This window comes from Hermetia illucens, chromosome 1 (assembly GCF_905115235.1).
Source record: "Hermetia illucens chromosome 1, iHerIll2.2.curated.20191125, whole genome shotgun sequence".
Lineage (NCBI taxonomy): Eukaryota > Metazoa > Arthropoda > Insecta > Diptera > Stratiomyidae > Hermetia > Hermetia illucens.
In genome coordinates this window covers 185629064-185653880 of record NC_051849.1, presented here as the reverse complement: position 1 = coordinate 185653880, position 24817 = coordinate 185629064, and positions in this window count along the sequence as shown.

Sequence of the window (24817 nt, the reverse complement as noted above, 5' to 3'; positions counted from 1 at the left end):
CAGTAATTGTTTTTCTTTTGCTCAGTTCCTTAAATAACTGTCAGAACTCGAGAGTTCTTCACGATTTCCATGTTTTTTCCCACTTGTTTTCCTAATACCCGTTGGGGACACGACAGTCAGCTCCTCCTCATGCAGTCTCGTTCAGACTCAACTTCAGATTCAGTTGTGCATATGAAATGAGGGAATGGTCAGAGCAGAGATGGCTTCACAGTTTTTAGTAGTTTATTTGATTTTCACGATAAGTGATTCAATTCACGCAATCAAGTGACAACATATGTGACTTCGGAACCGGAGTCATACAGCTGTGATTTAATATTTTGCCTGAGAAATGATGGGTTTCAGTTTAATGCCATTGTTTCAACACCTTCGTTTTACTGCACATAAACGCTGGATTTATAGTCTTTTATGTCTGTAAAAAAAGCGATTAAACCCTTTTCAACCTAAAAGCGAGAAAACTATCTATATTGTAAATAATTGTAATTCTAATCATCTTCAGTCCATACCATGTATATAGTTCTGTGGGATGAATACGGGAAACAACTCAAACATGGATGGCAAAATATGCTTTTCCGTCAATTTCAAAGCGCCTCTTCATCCAAGAATCCATTAAGAATAACTGCCAGTAATTACCGCTTTTGCCCTAAGTATTCTTAAAGAATCTCTCATCATCTACATATATTTTTACGACCCGTACATGTCAAGAGAAAGAAGTTATTATGTGGACAATGTAGAAGTTCCAGAAAAATTACAGCGTTGATAATCAGAACCGAGAGATTGTCCCGAGGAGAAAATTATGCTCTCCTCCAGATTATCCTCTTCCTTTATTTTAATTACATCTCGACAAAATTTTGGGCGTTGCCTACCTTCTCCGGATTAACCTAGACTTCATAGAGAGAAGGAGAAAATCATGTATCACAGAGACGACGCACACTCCATAATAACTACGCGAAATTTTTTACCCAGAAGTGATTGAAGAACATCGAACATGCGTGATGTTTTTCTTCCACCATACAAATTCAAGCAATTTGCCGACGAATCTGAATATGTATCTTTTTGAGTTAGACCCGTTAAGGCCGGTCCAAATGCGACGTTTTGTCTGCGCAGTCGTAAAACGTTGCAAATACGCCAGCATCCAGATGGTACAAATCGAATTTTTTGCCAGTTTTGGTAGCATCGACAATGGAAGAAGAACTCCTCTGCTCAATTTTTGCATGTTGTCTTGCAAAGAGGATAAAAGAACTGGAACGTTTGAAAAATACCCGGCGCTCAAAGTGGTCGAGAAACTGGCTTCTAAAAAGATAACACTTCGCGCTACTACTTGAGAATGGGCATAGAGACATATACTCATTTATTGGAATTAGTGAAACCGGACATAAAAAAGAAAATACTTTTATGAGAAAAGCAGTATCAGCACATGACAGGCTGACGGCAACTCTAGGATTCCTATCTAGCAATTGGCAGAAGCTATAAAGACCTAAAATTCTCAACACTTATTTCCAAATAATCATTAACTTAAATCATTCCAGAAATATGTGAAGCTATCTATAGGGTGCTGAAAAAAGAATATTTGAAGGTAAGCAACAACACTGTTTGGAGGTCAAAGGGTTGTATAGGTCCCAGGGCAAAACGTGGATTGGTACACACGATAGAGCATAAAACCTGGGAAATGCCTGCTGAACCAGCACTAACCGCTCTACTACCAAACCCTATCTCTACCTCCGCGTGGTGACCGCTGGGAGCTCTTTCTAAAAGAAAGTTTACAGACAGAGAAAGATAAAGGCGAGTCTCCCGTGCCTAAAAACGGGGCAAATTGTACCAACTGGTCAACCCTACCCAACCATAACCTGGAGGGTTGGGAAACCGACGTTACAAAGCCACAGAAGGAGCCTCAGATAGGGTAGACTTTACAACGACGAAACCGGCAACGATAACGGAATACCTATTTGCGTATTTTCTCATGCAAAATGATTCCTGTACAGAGATGGGGCTGCCAAGCATCTAGCCGATACCTTGTCTCAATATAGAGCTGATGTAACAGCGGTGCAGGAAATGCGTTGGACAGGGACCGGTTTTCTGGAAAAGAACCGCTACACCATATATTATAGTGGCCATCCAGTAAACCATGTGTTTGGAATAGGTTCCTTAATTAACCAAAAAATGAAACTCTTATGGGCTTTGAAAGTTTAAGCAAAAAGCTCTGCACTTGCGAGGCAAATTTAGAAATATAAGCCTTATAAACGTTCACGGCACTACAGAGGAGAAGGATACCTTCTACGAGGCAGTTGAGTGGACCCTGGAAGCCTGTTCCAAGTTTGATAACAAAATCATACTTGGAGATTTCAACAGTCAAGTAGGGACGGAGCCCGTATTCAGGCGATACACCGGCTGGTGTGAGAGGTGAGAGTGAATCCTGAAGCCATTCACAACACAGTCCTCCGTAACAAATGGATGCCGCTATAACCGCAGCTAACAAATGCCCTGGAGACGAAGCATCAACAAATGATCTTGACAATCACCTGAAGAGCGTTATCAATGATATGCCCACAAACATACGTGTCCCCAGCCCAGAAAATACGGAACGGCTGGTTCGGCGATGAATGTAAGCTAGCAATGGAACGGAAGAATGCTGCATACCAAGTAATGTTGCATTCTCAAAGAACGCACAGAGACCTACCAAGAACTCCGTTGAGCGGAAAAGCGACTTAACAGACGAAAGAAGGAAGCCTGGGAGAACCAACAGGTCTGTGAGCTTGAAAAGTAAAGGAAGCAACCGCACCAGCTGCGCAAGTTTTACCAACAAGTCAGCAAAATGAAGCCTTATACACCTCAATGCTCATCCCGCCGAGACAAAGAGGGAAATCTGATTTTCGACCGAATGGGCATATTGGAGCGATGGGTTGAGTATGTTGACTGCTCAACAACTAAAATATATTTTTCAATAATGTTGTAACTCCAGATGCTTTCGTGGCTAAACTTTCAAGATGTGGCAGATATTTTAGCGTAGGTTGCGAGTGTATGGTTTGTTCGCCAATCCTAATCTTCATCATCGTTTGCTTTCTATGTTTGGCCCAGACGTTGAAAAATTTGTCTGTCTGTCTGTAACATGTACTTTTCTCAGAAAACGCTATACCGATTATCACGAAATGAAATCTAAGAAAAAATCATGAAGCTGCCTCTATATGGTGTCCACTACATAGCATACTCCATATCAATATCTACTCAAATGACCCCCCCTTAAATTTATTCTAGATTTAAAAATTTTGCAGTAATATAGACTATAGTATGAGGCGTAATATTCCTAAGTTTGGTCGAAATCATACTATCACTGATAAAGTTACAGTAGCTCAAAGTTGTCTTTTCCGTGGAAATTTATTGCAACTCAAAATACTAAATATCAATATCACACTAAAGTGAGTAGTTTGACATGCTAAATACATATATATATTACAGGCTACGTACAAATGGGATATTTCTGCACTCAAATATACTTACAGAATTCACTTGCCAAAATTGGTCTGAACAACGAAGTCAAAATGCAGGCTGAAGCAACGGTGGTTTGATACGCTGGATGGGGATTTAAAAGCCTCGAGCTTGCTCCCAGATCAGTCATTCGATAGATAGATAGAATAGATAGATGGAATGGCGAAACCGATAGCGACGAGCCGGCCCCGGACAAAGGCAAGGACAAAGGCTGAAGAAAAAGAAGAAGAAATATACTTACAGAAGAAATAAACAAAACCTTTCATACCTGAAGCGTCAAGGTTCCTGTTTCTCGTCTTGTTAAAAAAATGCATTAAATTTGCTATTGCTTTTCTCTGGTCTTCATGAATACCTATAAATTTTCCATTGTGGAACTCTGCCTTAGAAGATCTACTATTATCTGAATAGCATACAAGTCCAAAGCCTAGGTAATGGAAGAACGAGGCAACGTACATGGTACAATCCTCAGTAATAAACAGCGGTGATCGGGGAAAGTGAGAAGAGAAGTAGAGCTGTTTTTGGGATAACTCCACCATACTACATCCTATCTTCGTCAAGGGGTCCTACTTTCGTTAAGGGGTCTAAAGCAATTGACCTGGTTCTCCAAGTTAGGGGTTTGGAACGATAGGCTAACTACCCGTCATCCACAAAAAAAAATCACGACCATGTTCAGAAATAGGATGAACAGCCTCGGAAACAGCCACTCAAAACAAATGACTGGCTACGTTCTTGGATCCTTTAATGATAGATCGCTAAAAAAAATCTCATGTTCCCACAGACCTTTTACAACAGACTCACGCTTCTAGCAGTGCAGAAAATGAACTGAAATGGTTGAAAGATAACTGACATGAGGTCCCACAAAATCTTCCAAAGTATCAGGGAAACGTGGGGTTGGAGTCGTTTTCATCGTAGATCGGGACTTTGAACCAATTTTTTTAAACTTCAGATCTATGTATACACGCAAGAGTATGTGAGCTTCGCATTAAAGCTAAGTTTTCAATATATTGCTTGTCAGCACACATGCCCAAACTGAAGAAAAAGCTAGTTTTACGATAGCCTGAAAAGATTATACAAATCATTGCCTCCCAATGTCAAGATATTGTACGGTGAATTCAACGCCAAAGTTGAGGAGGAGGAGGCACATCGAGGAACGACGGGGAGTACGGTTTCCGTGACATATTAAATGACAATCGCTAACATCTCATTGACATTGCAAATATCAGAAATGTAATTATAAAATCGATATGCTTCCCACTCAATTGCTTTTGCAAGAAGACAAGAGCCCCTTTAGATGGCATTACATCGTCGACGTGAGATCATATCGAGGGACAAACTGCGACTACTATATACTAAAAAGCGTTTATGGAGCACCTGGATGAAAGCTTCATCAGAGCAAAGGCGAAAGGAATTCATTTCTCAAACTACTATGGTCCACCCAGGCTTACAATGCCGAGTATGCTCTGGTTTCGGATGCAAAAGTACGTTAGCCGACCATCGTAGCAGATGATTTTAATGCGTGCGCTCATGAATGGGGCAGCGGACAACGAATATGAGAGAACGTATTCTCCTCGAAGCATTCGCGGAGCTAGATGTGGTACTCGTGAAGGCTGGGACCTCCTACACTTTCAGGGAAAGGTCGTGGGGTCTATAGTGGACCCGACATACGTAAGTGCGCTTTAGTCAGTAGTCGTTTGACAAGTCAGCGAGGAATACGCTCACAGTGACAACCAGGCAATCGACACAAATCGAGCTCGAAGAAGAGCTCTCGCAGAATAGCAGGTGGTTTGCTTGGTTGGACAGCGGAAGCTTTTAAGGGGGGACAGCGGGTCTCAAACCCGGCATATCCCTGGACTGTACGGGTGGAGAAAATGTCACCCAAGTCACCCGATGGGTGACGGAAGCATGTGATGCTACTATGACCCGGAAGATCCCAGTAGCCCGCCCAGGTACTGGTGGAAAACCAAAATCACTGCATGTTTCCGGACAAGGAGGCTGTACCAGAGGCTCACGCAAAAAAAAAGCCGGTAGCGACGGACGAGAGAAGATATACAGGCAACTGCGCGGCCGCTTAAGAGAAGTCATTTGGAGGGGTAAAATGAACTGCTTCAAGCAGCTGTGTGACTATGCCGATGTAAACTCTTGGGCGAGGATTACAGGATGGAAAATAAAAGGCTGCAAAGATTACCCCAGGTGACGTATCCGCGCCTGCAGTAAGAGATTGTTACCACTCCGTTTCGTAATGACGAAAATAACGGAAGGTAAACGGTTGTCCAGTTCAACGGGGGCATAATATAACAAGGCGGCAGGTTCGGATGCATCCCTAACCGAAGTTTGATGCTGGCAGTGTAGACTAAGCCCGACCTTTTTGCAAACACCTTCAAGGTCTAAAAGAAGGAATACTCCCTGTCCAATGGAAAAAGCAAAAGTTGGTGTTGCTTCACAAACCCAGCAAGCTACCTGGAGACCCAGCATCATATCACGTGATCTCTCTGTTGAATAAAATGGAGAAAATAATCCACAACAGACTCCTACCCATAATTGAAAACAACAATGTCTTGTCACAGCGCCAGTTTGGTCTCCGTCATGCTAACTCTACGATAGATACAATAAGCACGGTCATGAACCTGGCAGAAGGCGCACTCCCGGGTATTTTATCGAATCTGGTGGAAAATTACCTCTCAAAAAGGCCTCTCTTGTGCAGGACGGATGAAGGCCCTAAAGAGTACATTTTCAGAGCCAGGGTACAACGGAAATCGGTATTGGGTCCTCTCAATAACGAACCCCAGGAAAAAAAAACACTGTGAAAATGGAAGTCAGTAGATATACGGTCGTGTCGAAGCGTGCATTAAATACCTGGGGATGATAAATGACACCAAACTGAGCTTAAGGGAACACTCTCAGAATGCATGCCAAAAGGCAGCCAGTGCTACCACGGCACTTGTAAAAACTTTGCCGAATATTGATGGGTCAAAACATTGGAGGAGGTTGCTTCTAGCAGTGGTGAGTGGTGCGACCCACCCTGCTTTACTCGTCACCTGTGTGAACAGAGGTGCGTGCAATCTCACAGAAACGGAAGCAGGTGAGTTTGGTTTGCTCTCTGGTAACGCAGATCCAACGAGTTTATGAAGGGTCGGTGGACGCACAGACGCAGGGCTCATTTCCAGCATTAGGGAGTGGCTTGAGCGGAAACATGAGGACACCAACTACCACATTACCCACTTTCTCGCGGAACACGTTGGTTGTAACAGGCAGTACCTGTACCGCCGAAGGATCCAATGAATTTCACTTCCCAAGGATCGCAATGAAGAGGAGGACTCTAAGCCAAGGGTAGGGCAGGAACGTGAGCCCGGAGAACTTATTTACAGAGATGCTGACGACGAAGGAGAACTGGTTCACGGTTTCCTCCACAATGGTGAAAATATAGGAGGACTTGCTGAAGAAGAAAAGCTGAAAGGAGAGGGACGAGTGCTAAAAGTAAACCCATCCCGCAAAGTAACATCAACATGGTGGTCCTCTGGGGCTGCTGCTGAAGAGACTGGGAGTGGTTTTTAGTGGGTGCAAATGCCCGTTCTACCTCCGGTGCTGGTACTTTGGAGCTAGAGCGAACATTTTTTCTAAGCTTTTCCACCTCCGTGTACGCAAAAAAAAAATTATCATTAACCAACATTGACTGCTACTTGTACACTCCCATTTTGTTTAGCTTTTCAAGATGTTTGAACAGAACCGGTAAATTTAGAAATGTGATAATTTTAATAACAGAAGAAATACGCAGTAAAATGACGAGCATTTCTCGCCACTATTCTATAATAGTATTATAGAAATGGAACTCCAGAAAAATATGTGACCGTACCCCAATGTGGGCTAGATTTATTTTTTGCGACTATTAAATTAATATATTCTATATATATTTATTAAATAGCAAAAAAATATTAAATTTTGAACTTGGAACCGAAAGAACCCAGACTTACTGTCCCAGTTTCATCTGCTCCTCAGCAACAAACATTGCTTACTTCAAAACAGAATCAAAAGTAACATGTCATCTTAGGACAATGCTCCGAACAAAATCTATTCTTGGGGCTCTAGGCAGTGCAATTATGTAGTTATCGCAGTCCTTAGTTACTGAAGCTATTAGTTCAAATGCACATATATGAACATGCATACTATATATGGGTACATGTGTGCCATATTTTTAGAATCCCTTAAACGGATCTGAAGATAGCTCGAAACTGTTTTCGCATTGAGCAATTATTTTAATGAGATATTAGACGGAGATTTTACGATAATCATTTCTGCAAAATTTATGGGAAACTTGAAGGCAATAAAATTAGGACCTGCACGTAATCATCATCTGCAAACATGTATGTAAATTGAGGCAGCGAACAATCAACTGAGGCTTCCCTAATTGCTTTGCTCCTATAATGTTTAAATTAAAACTCCTTCTAATCACTGGTTAGGATTGTTATGAGGCAATAAAGATTAATAGAGAAAATGTTATATTTATCTGGAATTCTCACACATCTAACGCCCTCTTTTAAAGTTAGGTAACGTTATATTCCGGAAATATCTACGCAGGAATTAAGAGCATCCACATTTGCAGTGGGAAGGCTCCTTTTGAAGTTTAACGACTATATTAATATCTGGTTGAGACATGAAGCAAATCTGTGCCTGCATTTTTATCTAAATTTAATACGTTAACGGAAACCAGTTTCAAAGGTTAGTCTCTATTAATTGCTTGAATAAGCAAATCTTGAATGTCATGAGATCAGAAGAGATCACACCACTGTCAATGTTATTATTTACTCATTTCCCAGAGGTTTGTGCTCCATTAAATGAAATGCATGTAGATCCTTTTTGCTCATACAAGAATAATGGAAAATCAACCCAAAAACCATCTTTTGCGTCCTCATTTCTTTTGTAATCATTCAAGGTTTTGTCGGGACTTTTTTTTAATTTTCCTAATGTTCTTCACATATTGAGCATAAAATTCGCGCCCTTTGATGCATCTGCCTCTTCGCTCCGTTTGTTTGTTTCTATTTCTATTTGCATGCGACGAACGTGACAAACAAACACAAAACATATCATAAAGTTCTAAAAGATATTTTTTTTTTATTTTATAACATGAGCATGTCCACTGAAGGAGATATGAAGAAAAACAATAAAGTCAAAGGATAAAAGAAAATGTATACATAAGTCAAATATCTGAGTGTGTCGATGAATAGGAAGAGTCAACAACACCTTCTTTTTGGTGTGTAGACATTAAAAGATTTTTAGAAAGGAGGAAAATTTCGTTCTAAATATTTATGTTTGCGTTTTTGTAGAATATTTTCAAACAAGTGTTTAGAATACGCAGCCTGTTAAAGTAGCGAAAGCCGCGATTTGCCGGTGTACTACATTCGACTAGTCGGTGGATGGTGCATTTTGTATATTTATTGAAATTTTTCAAATTTTTCGAAAATGAAATAGGAGTATCTGGTAAAAAACGTTATATGAAGATATACTTTGATCACATCAGGGTATAAGTTATTGCAACATAATAATTGAAATATATGCACATGTGTATAGAAGGGAATATGTATTTACTATTAGATATCCCTTCATCACAAAATATGGACATCAAAGTCTTTGTGTCAGTGCGAAAAGTGAAATACCATTTCATCCTGATTGCATTCGGTACGTACATAGACAAAACTTAAATGTAAAAAAATCCATTTGGAAAACCTTTTCCAAAATGCTAGTGAGTACACGTGACCAAGTCTCGATAGCCCCTTCCTGATCATGTTGACGGTTTTGTGAATCTTCCATCATTATATGATCTATAGTGGATTATTGGAATGGAGCCCCGCACGTTTGGTATATCCCAATGATTCAACTGGTTTCACCTAAGATAAACATGAAGCCAAGCTGTTTTGTCATTATATACGAATTATCTGACACTGTACTGATCTAAGAATGATATCTTGGCTTAACTATTCATCACCATCATTAACGGTGCATCAACGACCGGTGTTCAGTCTAGACCTGCTTAAGTAAGGAACTCCAGACATACTCGCTTTGAGCCATGGTCCACTAATTCTACATCCGTAATAGATGTCTATCATCCTGACCCACCGTATAACTCTATCTGAGGTAGACAACCTATTGAACCAGACGACCATAACCGTTTGGTCGTTCGGCTCGCTCAATAACTTCATCATTATATAGGCTTCGGAATCATTCATCCCGCTGGCGGGGATCAAAAGTTGTTAGGAAGACTTTTCTCCGAGCACGAAAATAGGTCGCGATTTTTCTTGCTAAGAACCCAAGAGTCTGAAAAACGCATGACGACTGACAAGATAATTGATACACTAGATGCAGTAAGAGCTTTGACTAGATAGCGGGACGTTTCGAGCGAAACAGTTCTTGTAAAGCGATTCCTAGACGATCAATATATTACGCAATATTTTGCACATTAGTATTACTTGGCCAACTAACACGATGCAACCCTGCGACCATTACCTACCTTGTCTCGGTAAGGGAGCTTAGAGGTGACATCTGAAGCTAAGCGGTAATCAAAATCCCAAGCCAAGGTGTGATGACCGTGTCAAGTGCTGAATGGTCGCAGGAGTTAAGATGTGGCCGTGAACGGTGAACTCTGGGTACTACGCTACCCCCAGTTTCCACTAGCCTTGTCTCGACAAAAAGGGGCTCTACCGAGATTATTTTCCGCGGTAAAACAAAGGCTATGGTAGCCAATTATGACGAAACTAAAGACAAAAGAAATCAACAGCACTTTGATCACGACGATCCAATCCTGAGCGAAGAGCCAACCTTGAGCTCTTTGATGAAGAACCTAAGTCTAGATTCAGTTTTTCCACGTATGTAAGTGGGAATCGGCCATATTGCGACCCAGTCCTTAAGGGACGAGTCGAAGCAATCCCTTTCTGTCAGCATTCCTGACTCCGGGCTCCAATCGGCACAACCTGCTGAGGCTAAAGTCTTACCGACAGGCAAGCATCTGTCTTCAAACAGCAACCAGCCTCGGGCAAAACAATACCTCCGGGCAAAGTGCCTTCGGGTAAACCGTCTCCGGGCAAACTGCCTCTGGGCAAACCGGCTCTGGGCAAACCGGCTCCGGGAAGACCGCCTTCGGGCAAAAGACAACCCCCGGGTTGGGCCAATGTTGAAGGGAAATGATCGTCCCGACTCTCCTGCTCAAATGGCTATACAGAAGGCTAGACCGGCAACGGCTAAGTCTTCATTTGCAGCCAAGGTTATCGAAACCGATGGAGGGGGCTTGGACAACGACACCAATCCTTCCGGTTGCGAGTGTGAGCAGCTTGGGAGGAAACTCCTCCCAGCTGTAAGGACTGCATTCTTGTAAAGGATTACACTACGCTTTGTGTCGGTAGGTACATGCCATAAAATCTTACGAATAAACTTTGCCGATGAAAGCACGAACCAGTAGCTTACACAGTACTGCTCCTCCTTCAACGATGTGTCATACGGTGCGAAACTAACCCTGATGAGGGTTTTCGAGCTACCATCGTTTAGAAAGTACTTTCTCTGGCTTTTAGAAGAGGAACGTAATGGTGCTGTGATTCTGGAACAACTTGGAATCCAGAATAACCTCAACACCTCCATCTGAATGCAAAAAGGTAGCAAAGCAGGGAGAAGAGCCAACAGGCCGGGAACTTTCCTCACTATCCACGATCTTGAACTGGATATTAAGAAGGTTCGGGAACAAACGGGCTATCGGCTCTACTACAGGCATGGGATCGTCACATTACAAGTGTCTGCTCTTAAAACCATCGAGGGGGACGTGCAGCCTACGGCATCTTCATCTGAACCGTAGATCAGGTGCCATACCTCTCAGATAAATTTGCAGCATTGTAAAGAGGAGACTGCACTTATCAGTCGTCGGATCATTAGCTGCAACATATGTATATACCTCATACAAGAACCATTGGGTTTTGGTGGGGAGATTAGAGGCTTAAATTTCCGACATGCTGACTTGCTGTATGCCGATGAAAGTTATAGACCCCGCTCCTGCATGGTGCTTTCAAAAGACCTCCAACGTTAGTTAACGACGTATGTGATGGCGATACCACAAAGATCAAATTGACCATATAAAAGCCAACTAGGAGATAAGGAGATTCAATGGTGCTTTGGTTATTTTCCTTATGACGTAGACGAAGTTCCCATTGGAACATTCATCAAAGCTAACCAATATGCCAAAAATAAAGGCATAGGAATAATGGCAGGATGTGATGGTAACACCCACCATATATACTGTGGAGGTTCCAACTTCAACGCGAGAGAATCGAGACTACTGGAGTATCTGGTAGAAAACGAATTGCATCAATTTCTCCACTTTCTTCAACGTGGTCAGGCAGGTGGTTCTCACGGTGTTGCTTCGAGAGCACAGCGTGTATTGCGTCAGTAGCTCCGTACAACTTAAACCCATTGCTTCACCTTTACAAGTAAATTTTCTTTTTTTGCAAATAAGTACTTATTTCGGGAGCTACTCCATTCTTCTGTGTTTAGTTACTAATTCTCTGGCAAGAGTTTTTAGGCTTTTACAGAAAAATTGTAAGTGTAAAATAATAATAAGTAGGTAGGATCATTCGAGCCTAAACGCTTGGCACTTAGTGCTAGTATTAGGTAAGATCCGGCATTCGCTGAGATTGTGATAACTCGGAAAAACTTGATGTATCTTATATGTATCAAGTTTTTTCCGAGTTATCACCATCTCAGCGAATGCCAGATTTTACCTAATACTAGTACTAAGTGCCAAGCATTTAGGCTCGGATGATCCCACTTACTTAAAAATAAACGGGGCGCTAGTGGTGGTGACCGGTGGCAGGTTGGTGAGAGAATCGGTCGTGAACTCTCCACACCATTGAACACGCAAGCAGAATGATGTATTTCCGCATGGTTCGAACCACATTGTATTAGAATTTCAGGACATCAAGCGAGGGATTCTGGTACAACATCTGTAGCTGACAATGTTATCGGAACTACAACTACTTTCTCAAAACGTCAAATTTCTTTGATTTTCCGAGTCAGTGACTCGTAGTTCACCTTCTTCTAAAGGTATTTTCGTTCAATGTAGCAATTATGGGGGATAGCAATAATATACGGGCAGCGATCCGCCTTGTCAACTAACAGCACGTCAGGCTTGTTGTATGGTGTATAGTGACAGCTAGAACTCCGGTCCGGTCCCAAAACATGCTGCAAACAGAACAATCAAGTACTGCTTGCGGCTCATACCGGTAAACCGGAAATGTTCCCGTGATCAGCCCATGCTTGTATCCAAGATTTTGGTGAATCGCTTTCCATGCAGCGTTATGCTTGTTTGTGTATTACACCGGTGCCATTACAGTGGAGCCGGAAATGAGATGGTCCAACGTTTCTAACGCCGGATCACACATTCTGCACTGGTTCTCCACTCGCTCTTTCAATATGATTCAGCAAAGTGCTCCCCTGCACACAGCCATCTGTTCGTTAAATGCAAATGACCGTCAAAGACAATTCACGTGCTCACCGTGCATTGCGTACGACTTGCATTCATCGATCCGCTCTTGGTCTGACTTCTCCCCACTCAGCGGATTGAAAGTTGGATCCTTCAAGTTAGGTGGAGTGAGCCCGCGTCTGCCTTACAAACAACGGCATGCAAGGCACTCGCCTGCTCTTTGTTGTAGTGCCACTTATTAAGGGGGGTTCGTAAAAGAAAAATGCAAAACTTTTTTTTTTCACCGAATATGTCCATGCTTTGTATTACATGAAAGGTCTCTTAATAGATATTAGTTTTGACACCAGCTGCGAAGGGGAGAAATGCGAGGTACGAAGAAGATCAATTACCTCAAGAACACGTTCTGAGAAATAACCCAACCCTAGGGCTCTTGAAAAAAATTATGGCGGTCGGTGTGCATGTATCTAGGTAAAATACTCCCTGGTACGATGTTACGACATCCGCTCAAATAAAGTTAATTATAATATATTATTTTATTTTGAAAATTTACTGCGAACGCCTTTTAAGTTTTAGATCTTTGCAGTAAGCTAGACCTTGATAGGAAGAATCATACTGGAGAGTTTTGTGGAAATCCTATAGTATATATATATATAATTAACAATGTTGGCAGTAAAATGCCATCCCCAAGACTGCTATGGACCCCTTTGGCGATAGATGATAAATTGGTAAATCTGAATTGCACACTATTAGAATGCTTTGAAGAATCTTGTAAGGTGGGTAGTTGATAGGATCGAAATCTGCAAACTCAACCAGAGGACCTGTAGAGTGAGATGGTAAAAGCAACAAATGTGAAAACTGATTCAACTTTAGGCACTCACAGCGCCAGGCGGTGCAAAGTGCTTAAAGAGGATGAGTCGGCGGAGTTGGACTCTCTTAGGTAAGCCGATGGAAGTTTCACAAACTACAGAGTTGAGTCCGTGCAGATTTTCTTAGAAGTATACCATTTGGATGAACAAGTGACAAAAGTATGGGGAGTCAGTTGGCGGTTTCTGCAAATCTTTGAGGGAAAAGGAATTTCGATGCTGCAAAAGTGATCTTTACCAATGAAAAAGCGAGAGCTTCTGCACTGTTTTTGAACACTTCGAATCACCGTGCATAGATGGCATCTTTCCAAAGAGGGCGTAGAGTACCCAGAGCGAATACTAAGATATTTTTTTCTAGCATGAATTTTTGGCAAAAATAATTCCACTGCCATCAAAGAAGCCTTGACCATTATTGGATTGAAGGGATATCTTAGACATTGGATAGTATTCATGCTAGAAGCAAGATAATCCAGACGGATCTAGGAGGCCACTGGACCAGAACTGTAAACAGAGAACGTTGTAACGTGCAGTGCTGTCTGGCTACGTGAGTCCGGATGCTGGACAGCGAAGCCCTATGCCCATGCTTCCATGCTGTAAGACTACGGGCACTAGGTAAACCATTCTTTGAGGACCTCAGAGAGATGTATAGCTGCAGGGTAGGAGAGCTGCTTTCCTTCGTGCTACGGGCTGGCTCTGAAGATCTGAGGCGGCTTGACTTTGCCTCTTTGCGCTCGTAACATTAGTCATGGTCTCGAGAATTTGTGGTATCAAAACGGCACACCACAGCGCTAATTGGACTCCTCAGAGCGGCCACAGATACCTACCCACCCATGCATTTACTTCAATGGTTTGAGGTTGCATTCTAAGTACTTGATGCCTTTTTCGAAGAACTTAATAGGCCGTCCTTAATGCTGCTGGTAAAATCAGCTTCATGATGTCTCCCGCACTGGACCAATCTGTGCTATGAAATGACATACATATATACGAGTACATCTATGCTTCCGGGTCACTATTATTAAGTTTTTATTGAATTCCAAACTCTATTTTATGGTGAATGATTTCCTCAGATAATTAATATACTGCGTTGCTCATCTCATTCTCAACTTCCAATAATTATCATTTCATCTATTATTTCGATAAATTTTGAATAAGTCTTAACGCATTCATTCTTTTATTAGACTTACATTCATTGCGCAAATATTCATTTGGTCTATTCGTTAAAAGTACAATCCGTGAGATGAAAAGGAATGTTTTTCAGCATCGTCGGCCAAGAATTGTATATTGCCTATTAACACGGCACATTCACGCTCCAAGCATTATTTTTGAGATTTGGCCAAGTAGCAATTATTTTGAAATATTTGCGGATGTTGAAGAGTTGTTTGTTGTCAATAGGAAATATGCTCTAAGGGTGGTACACTCTAATAATTTTAGAAGTGCTATTAATAAGATATTTTGACGGCGAAATAATGATATTGATTAAAATAATTATTTATAGAAGGGTTGTAAGAAATAATTGTGATTTATTATGTGGATTAGATATGATTAAGCTGTATTTCTCATTCGGGTGGAAATGTCCGCATATGCATGTATCTAACATGAAATTATGCTGCTACTTATAAACGGAAATTAGTGAGTTCTGCTGTTAGTAAAACTAAACAAGATTGCGAAGACAAACTAAATCTCACAATTTTTCTTATTTAAACAGCTAAATCTAATTCTCTACCTTGCAGAAACCTAATCAATGAAATCATGTTTGTTTCTTGTTTTATTTTAAAGCAAACATTGTCAGTGCACGCTACAATATTCAAATGAGTTGTATGATTGCATTAACACTCGCGCTTCAGTATCTCTTTCCCTGCCATAAGCGCGGACCCCTTCCAGAAAATATGCACTTACTATATATCCTTGTACAGTCATTGCACCGCACACTTTACATTTCCACAATTTGAAAGTTTGTGGTTCTGAAATAATCGAATCAATAACCCCTAAATTCAGGATTTCCAATAAATTTGCAGACCGCCATTGTCAAGCCCCCAGAATAATAAAAATGCAGCGAATTGTTGTGCGCGTATAATATCGGAAGTGGAAAGCGAGGGTAACTGCGTCTAACACCCATTTAAGAAGGAACAAGTGTTCAAATTCGGAATTGCACAGAATTCGCGACATATGGGCCAATAGTTCCGTACACGTCGACCGTACCAATGTAATTTGTCATTTGACTTTCATCCCTAATCCCTTGATGATTGCACACCCCATTTTTTCGATCACTCTTCCTATAGATTATATGCAGCCGTGGTGGTTTTTCGCTGTCTCAATGTTAACCTTTGAATGGTAGCGAATTTGCCTTTCATAGTGACTATCCTGAATTTACGAATTTCTGGGAATATATAATTCCGTATTTTATTTGCCACATATTTATTATATTATTATTATATATTATTAATAGTATAATAGGTTACTAAACAAATTTTAGAAAATTAATAAAATTAGCAAGGATTATAATATTTTAAGAAATATTTTACATCTCTTTCTCAGCTGCTCCCCAACAGACAATCCAGCTACTGGTGAAACAAAGATATCACAAACCTGGCAAGCAAGGAATTGCAAGCCCAGTGAAAAGAGGTAATTCGAAGAAGCAGAAGAAACTGCTTCAAACACATCTGCGAGGATGAGGACGTTGTGTCGACGTTGATAGGTTGGTAATAAAAAGGATGCGATGATAAAAATCACCACTGGTAACCTGACTTCTCAAAGAAATAGTTAGTACTTTGATTTGACGAGTGTACGATGCTTCCGTTGTTATAAAACCGGCCAAAATAACAAGAGAGTTAACAGAGACTAATTTCGACCCAGGAACAACTTCTTCGAGGCGTACCTAGAAGAAGGCATGTTTCCTACACAGTCGAAAATCAAATATTCGTATTTGTGCTTAAACCCAATAAGCCAACGATCTACCTGCCAAATACAATGGGGAGGGCGGCAGAGAGAATATTTCTAAAGGAAAGCACTCAGCTATGGATGACTACGCAACGGAGACAGTGGAAGTGGTGAAATAGAGCTAGTGAAGCCTGGGCTGACCTTGGTTGATGAAAAAGCGGGAATGGACCATCGAAAATCGATGAACATCTAGTCGTCTCTATGCCGGCTATCAAGTACTTGGAAGTGGTGACCGACGCCAAAATTAATCTTTAGGCACATATCAAAAGCAGCCAGCTGATGCCACCGCAGCACTTGCCAAATGTGGACGGTCCTGTTTGTTCTAGCTGGAGTCCAGTACACGCCACTTGTGTAAGCGAAGGTACTTTCAAACTGGTAAAAGCGAAACTAGCTTAGTTAGGTTTACCTCCTGATGACTTTGAGCAGCACCTATAGAACCACATCAAATGGGGCAGCACGACAACTCGGAGTCATAACTAGCGTAATTTCTCCTTTTTTACGCATTTAACGCATTGCGGAGCCCCGGCAGAGCCGTATTTCTAAAATTGCATATTTAAAAAAAAAAATGCTGAATTGAAAACAATTGTTACCAAGCGACGGAAGTGGCCTCGGACTGCATTGACTGCACAAGAAGAGACCCAGGGAAGAAAACGGAGAAATAATTTACGGATTTTTTTCATGGAACGTGCGCTGCTATGCAACTATCTGACACCCTGTCACATCGTTACAAGAGATGTGCTGAGACCGGTTTTCTGAGAAAGAGCCATTATACCATGTATTATCGTGACCACCCAGTAAATAATGTGCACGGGATAAATTGTCTAGTTGTCAAAAGTGAAAGATGCTTTTATCGGCTTTCAAAACTTAAGGAACACAACACCTATACATTTTGCTTTTCCAAAGCAAATTTCAAAATTTACGACCCTTTAACGTTAACCTCCCTATAGATCTACAGAGTTGTAGGGAGAGTTCTACGAGGCAGTGGAACGAAGTCTGCCCTTAGTATGATACCAAAATTATACTTGACGATTTTTAACAGGCGGTCAAAGGGTAACATAGGTCCCAGGGCGAAACGTGAATTGGTACATAAAACCTGGGACACGCCTGCTGAACCAACACCAATAGCTCTCTTACCAAACCCTACCTCCACCTCCAAGTGGTGATCGCTTGGAGCTCTTTCTTAACGAAAAGCTACAGTCGAAGAAGGATGAAGGAGAGTCTCCCGCGCCTAAAACGGGACAAATTGTACCAATTGTACCTCCAGGTTGGGGGTTGGGTAGAGCTGGCAACCCTATACGGAAAACAGCTTGATACGAACCCACAACAGCACCCCAGGACTGGACGGATAACACAAAGACGAACCCGGCAACGACAAAGGAATAACGATTTGCCCATTTTCTCAAGAAACGTGCGCTCTATGTACAGATATGAAGCTGCCAAGCAGCTAGCCGCTACCCCGTTCCAATATAGAGCTGATGTAACAGCGTTACAGGACATACGTTGGACAGGGACCGGTTTCCTGGAAAAGAGTCGCTACACCATATATTATAGCGGCCATCCAGTAAATCATGTGCTCGGAGTACCTGCTGTGATCGGCTTTGAAAACATAAGCGAATGGGTATGCAGAAATATAAGCCTCATAAGCGTTCACACCCCTACAGAGGAGACCGCAGAGTCGGAGAAGGATACCTTCTGCGAGGCAGTTGAGCGGACCCTCGAAGCCTGTCCCAAGTGTGATATCAAAATCATACTTGGGGATATTAACAGTCAAGTAGGGAAGGAGCCCGTATTCAGGCGATACGTCGGCTCCCATCGTTTATATAGGGATACCAATGATAACGGGCTGCAGATCATTCAGTTAGCAGTAACGCATGAAATGGTTGTTGGAACTACCTGGTTTGCGCGGAAAGCGGTCCACAAACATGCCTGGGCCTCTCCACACATGACCACCACATCAAATTGACTACGTGCTGATTAAACGCCGCCACCTCTCAGCCTTGATGAATGTCAGAACATATAAGAGGGCCAAACAAGAATCGAATCAGTATTTCGTTAGGATGGTGCTCCGAGCTCAAATAACAACACCACCCAGAATCACCTCTAACAATCACTGAATACTGAAGCCATCCACAACACAGCCCTCCGTATCAGGAGGAAATGGATGCCGCAATAACCGAAGTCAAAAGAGATCCTGGAGATGAAGCATCAACAAATGATCTTCACAACCACCTGATGAACAAACATACTTGGCCCCAGCCGCATAAGGAGTCGGAACGGCTGGTTTGACGATGAATGTAAGCTAGCAACGGAACGGAAGAATGCCGCATACCGAGTAATGTTGCAATCTCAAAGAACGCGGGCAAGCGCAGAAATTTATCACGAACTCCGCCGAGCGGAGAAGCGACTTCACAGCCGGAAAAAGAAACTTGAAAGAACCAACAAATCTGTGAACTCGAAAAACACAGGGAGTAACCGCACCAGGCGCGGAAGTTTTACCAACAAGCCAGCACGAGGAAGCCTTACACATCCCGGTGCTCATCCTGCCGATATAAAGTGGGAAATCTGATTTCCGACAGAATGGGAATATTGGAGCGATGGGTTAAATATTTTCCTGAACTACTGAACAACCAGAACATCGGCGAATTAGAGGTCCCGTCAACGGAAGACGACGGATAAATGCTACCACCCCCAAGCATAGAAAATACAGTTCGTGCAATTCATTGGATTAAGTCATAAGCCGCCAGGATCCGATGAAATGACAGCCGAATTGGTTAAATATAGAGGCGACCAATTACACCAAGGGCAGCGAATCAATGCCTGATGACTGCCAATAAGGCATTATCTGTCCCATACGTAAAAAGGGGGACATCACGTAGAGCAGCAATTATAAAGGTATCACGTTGCTGAGTACCGTCTGTAAGATATTCTCCGCTATGTTGCTAGGCCGGATAACCCCATACGACCAGAACATCATTGACCTATACCAAAGAAGCTTCACTCGAGGTAAATCAACAACAGATCAGATTTTCTCTGTGCGGCAAGCGATGGTAAAACTGCTAGAATATGGCCACCACTTTTACCATCTTTTCATCAACTTTAAAGCCGTCTATGACAGTATACCCAGGGAGAAACTGTACACGGTCATGAGAGAATTCGATGTCCCGACGAAATTGATAAGACTGACTAGGCTGACCCTGACAAATGTGTCGAGCCAGATAAAAGCAATAGGATCACTCTTGAGACCGTCCAACATCAACAACTTTGTAAGACAAGGGGGTGCACTGTCCTGCGTCTTCTTTAACCTGGCCTTGGAGTCCACCCAACTACTGGCCTACGCTACGATATTGGCATCATGGGAAGAGCAACTCGAGATTTACGGTCTACCTTCATCCAGATCGAGTAGCCGGTGCGAGAAAATCACAACCGATAACAGCTATGACAATGAAATCCGCACACGGTTGTTGGCACCCAACAGAGTCTATTCCAGCTTATAAAAACTGTTTCGCTCTAGAAGTCTCACCTGACCCTATGGTGAGACGTTTCGAGCGAAACAGCCCTTACTGTACAAGGCAGTGATCTTGCCAGTCCTCATGTATTCCTCGGAGACTTGGGTTCTTAGCAAGAAAAATTACGAATTCTTGGGCGCGTTCGAGAGAAGAATCCTACGCTTTTAGGGATATCGAGTTGGTGTAGCTTGGGGAAAATCGGGGTTTCTGGAGTTCCTTATTAAGGCAGGCCTAGACCGGATACCGGTTGTTGATGATGATGATGATTCGAATGATATTGTGTAAAATTTTCATAAGGAAATATTAAAAAATATAGCAATGGCAGCAATTATTCGGAAGCTTCTCAGAAAAAAGTAAATTTGCGGTGCCACTCATAACTCGGTGCTGGATCATTCTGCTGGGAGGGTTTTTTTCGAAATTTCAATTTTGCACTTTTTGAGAACACTTTGAAGTGAAAAACGCGATTTTTGCGAAAAAACCAGCTAATTTATTATTTAAAAATAAAGGACGTTAACAAATTTGAGAAAAACTCCAGCTTTACCTCGCAAATTATGCACAGAAATAATGGTCGAAATTTCATAAGGATCGGTTCAGTGGTTTTGGAATTGTGAGGGGAAGCGACTTTTGAATTTTTGAACACTAAAAAAATGAAATAAAAAGTTCATAAGCAAGTTTTATCAGCTTAACTTACACTGACTCATCAGTGCTAGGTCCATAAAGGATGTTGATATTATCCATGATGTCTAGCGCACCTTTTCGTTCCTCCTATCTTCGACGAATCCTGCCTTTCGTGGGTGTTTGGTCCACTACTGATTCTCATGCCCCACATAAAGGTTAATAAAGCAGAAAAGAATATTTATTGAAATCACAGGTTGCCACATAAGCCACAATCTCAACGATGATAGAGGTTCCACTTAAGTGCTTTGGCCAGATTTTAAAAATAAGTTGGTTCGAACTGTCATTGTTATGCTGTCTAAAACCTCTGAAACATCGCTCCAGAAGGGCATCTTTGCTCAGATCATCATAGATTGGCTTGATAGCATCCAAAACATCCTTTTGAAGAACACCATATGTATGTATGGACGAATCCAATGGATTAGCAGTTGCAAGCTTTTACTATTCGACCCACGAGTCCGCGCTGAGTCATGTAGAAAAATTTTCACCCAATATTCCTGAAAAGTTCTCCAGAAAATCAAATAAGGAAATGGGAAAAAGAAGTGTAAAAACGCTACACATCTCCACCTACCCCCCCCCCCCCCTGCGCTATATACCTTCCTAAAATGACAAGCCCTACAAAGATGATTTCTGATTAAATATGCCAGCAGCAGGACGGAGCGAAAATCCACTGGAAACTGTAATATAGAATGAACACAAAGTAGGGGTTAATAAAAGCCAAAATGCACCCTATCCCCGAACAAAAACGTATTTTATGCAATATTTGCCATGAATCGAAGCCAAGCAGGCAGTTTTACTGATGCTATAATTTTGCAGTTGCTACACTTTAGTGCAATGAGTGGCGGTTTGCGTGTTCCCCCTCATCCCTTCAATTATATAAATGACATTATAACAAATTGCCTCGAAACAAAGTAACCAAACGCTACGATAGCCATTTATAATATACATAGTGAACCTCGGTAATCAATTGCCATTGTCTTTGGCATTCCGTGTAATTATTATTGTTTTAGATAAAACGACGACCACTAGTGGCTGCAGAAGACGAATAACCACCCGACAACCGCTATAATATCAAAAGGAATGAGCCAGTATTATTGAGGCCGGCATCAAATTCCCGTAATTTGATTCAATTACAAGTACGAGAGGGTGTCGATCGATTTTAATTGTCCATGTTAAAGGTCGACACTTTTCCGGTTGCATGTCGTTTGCGTTTGTTTCGGAATTTTCACTTTGAAGTCGGATGTTGGACTTGAAGAGAGAGGTGCCGGGATCGTTAAGAAATTTCAAAGATAGAAGATGAGGTCGAATATGGGGGTTGATATAAATCATATGAACGGGAAGTCACTTCATCTTATAAGTGGTGGAAGCCAATTTGATTCTGTACAGTGGAAGGACTATTTACCGCAAGGATTTCTGAATTGGTTGCAATATCTGAATCTCACCATGCAGTTTAGGTAATATGGTGATTTTTCTCTTCTCCCATTTAAAATATTTATATTTAATTAAAAAACGACACAAGATTGAGTATTTTTCCATACGGTTTCCTGGAAAATCAAGGAAAACTATTGTTAAGCATTGTAGGCACGAACGTTTCAAAACACATCAACCAATCTGGAAAAGTGTAAATGATATCCATCCCGAGTATCATAAAACCCAACGACAAACTCGTGCCACACGTTGAAACCGCTAATTATATAAAAACGACACCAGTCCATCTCTTATGAAATCTTGTCTATTGCTATCAAGCAATTAAAAGGAGATAAGTCAGAGAGCAGATTACCACATTGACCCACTTTACGACCAAGAAGCAGATCTAACCCGCCGCAAAAATTCTCGATTTTCCGCCAGTTGCATTGGATCGTCTCACATTTTCCTATCCGGCACTCTGTTAATAATCTAAGAAAATTCCAAGACATAAGATACAAGATGTCGAAGACATAACAGACATAACTGTCAAGCTAACGAGCGTCAACGCTTTACTCAGCACCATCTTGATCACTTGTCGGTCTATCAATTTGTCTCAGGTATTTTCCCTCTCTGAAAGACATCCGCGAGATGCGACTTTTCCGGCGTGGAAAAGTGCAGCAGACATAAGATCGGAGACCGCAGCATGCAGTTTCTTTGTGGCTGGGTAATAAGTAGCAAATAATCGTACGATCATATAAGCCCAGAACCAGGTGACGCCGAGATCGCACTTATGAAATAATCTATCCATGAGCAAAAATAAAACAGAGACTCGACTGTCTGTTTGCCTGTCTCCGTCCGTGTCTGTCTGCCTACCCAGCTGGAGTTACCATTCGCCATTAGATCACCTGTTACGTTACCTATTTCTATTAGCGGCGGTTGATAACAGGGAAAGATACTAACCGGTAACTCACATACGTAATTCAAAGCCTACGATCTATGGCCGTATCTAGATTTAAATCTTAACACCCAGGATTGGTATTCACATGAATTGGGTAGTTTGAAGGGAGGGATACAGGCATCAATCTTTCTTTGATTTGAGAACTGCTAACAAATCTTTCCATATAAGATCAAAAGAGTGCGTGAAAAGGGGAGGGGGATTTGACTTTGATTCTGTACTCGAACATTTGCCCATCAATTTCTATTGCGACAATTGGGGCACCGACTTGCCGAAATATTTGATTCGAAAAACATTGTATATGGAAATGAAATTTTCTAATAAAAGCGCTAATCACCTTAGAGCTAATTTCAAGGTAATTCTGGGTCTCAATATAGCCTATTAATACGGCAGTTTGTGTAACCGAGTTAAAGGTTAGAGACGCTGTCAAAAAACTGCACGTAAATCCTTAGGCTAGGAAGAAAGGACTGTATTTTACTTATTACTGGTCATGGTATATGGATCGTAGCTTTCATCCATCGAACAGTGCTTCCCCCAGTGTAAAGTAGGCACTGGAAGAGAACCCGAGGTAATCATGGTTTAGCTAGCTACCTTTAGTGAATCAACTCCTCATCGTCATCGAGGCTTTACAACTCACAGGACCTGGTCTCTTTACAGACCATGGCCTTCAAGATACTTTTCCTCTAATCATTTCCATCCATCGATCCCGTCCTTCAATTTCAAAATCCGGGCAACGATGCGCTATATTCGTCAATAGGATCTGTCCTACGCTTGCAGGGTTTTTGTTCTCCCAGCGAATACTCTTTTAGGTATCCGAGTGTCATCCATACCTTGAACGTGGCCAATTCATAATAACTTCCAAAGTTTAATTAACTCGGAGACTTCAGGCTCGTCAAAAATTTGCACAATTTCGACTCATTTGTCATTGGTCATCCTCCCGATTAGCTCCTATTATTCTCCTCAGGACCCTCCTTTCGAAGGTATTAATCAGTTTATCGGAAGTTTGTGTTACACATGTTTCAGACCCGTAGTATAGTGCCGGTCTTATTATCGTTTTGTATACTCTTTCCTTCCTTTGATTTCCTGTATATGCAGTCGACTTACAAGATTGACAGAACTGTTTGCGAGCTGAATTCAACGTTTTATTTCGTCAATTGCAATTCTATCTTTCGTCAGTTGTACACCTAAGTACATAAAATTGCTTACATTTTCTAAGTTTTACTCGCCAATGGGTATATTTTGTCTGGTGCTGCTTTGCCAATTTTGTTTTGTTGAAGAGCGCCATGATGTTTACACCGTATGCATATGCAGAGATTACAGAGCGAAGTGACTTTTGTGCCCACAGGCAAATTTCGTAGGACCTGCTGCAGTGCCAGATTGAACGCTAAGGTTGGCCGCCCATCTCATCATCATCATCAACGGAGTAACAACCGGCATCCGGTCTAGGCCTGCTTTAATAAGGAACTGGAGACATCACGGTTTTGCACCAAGATCCAACAATTCGATATCACCAAAATCTGTCTGGCGTTCTTTGTCCGGTATG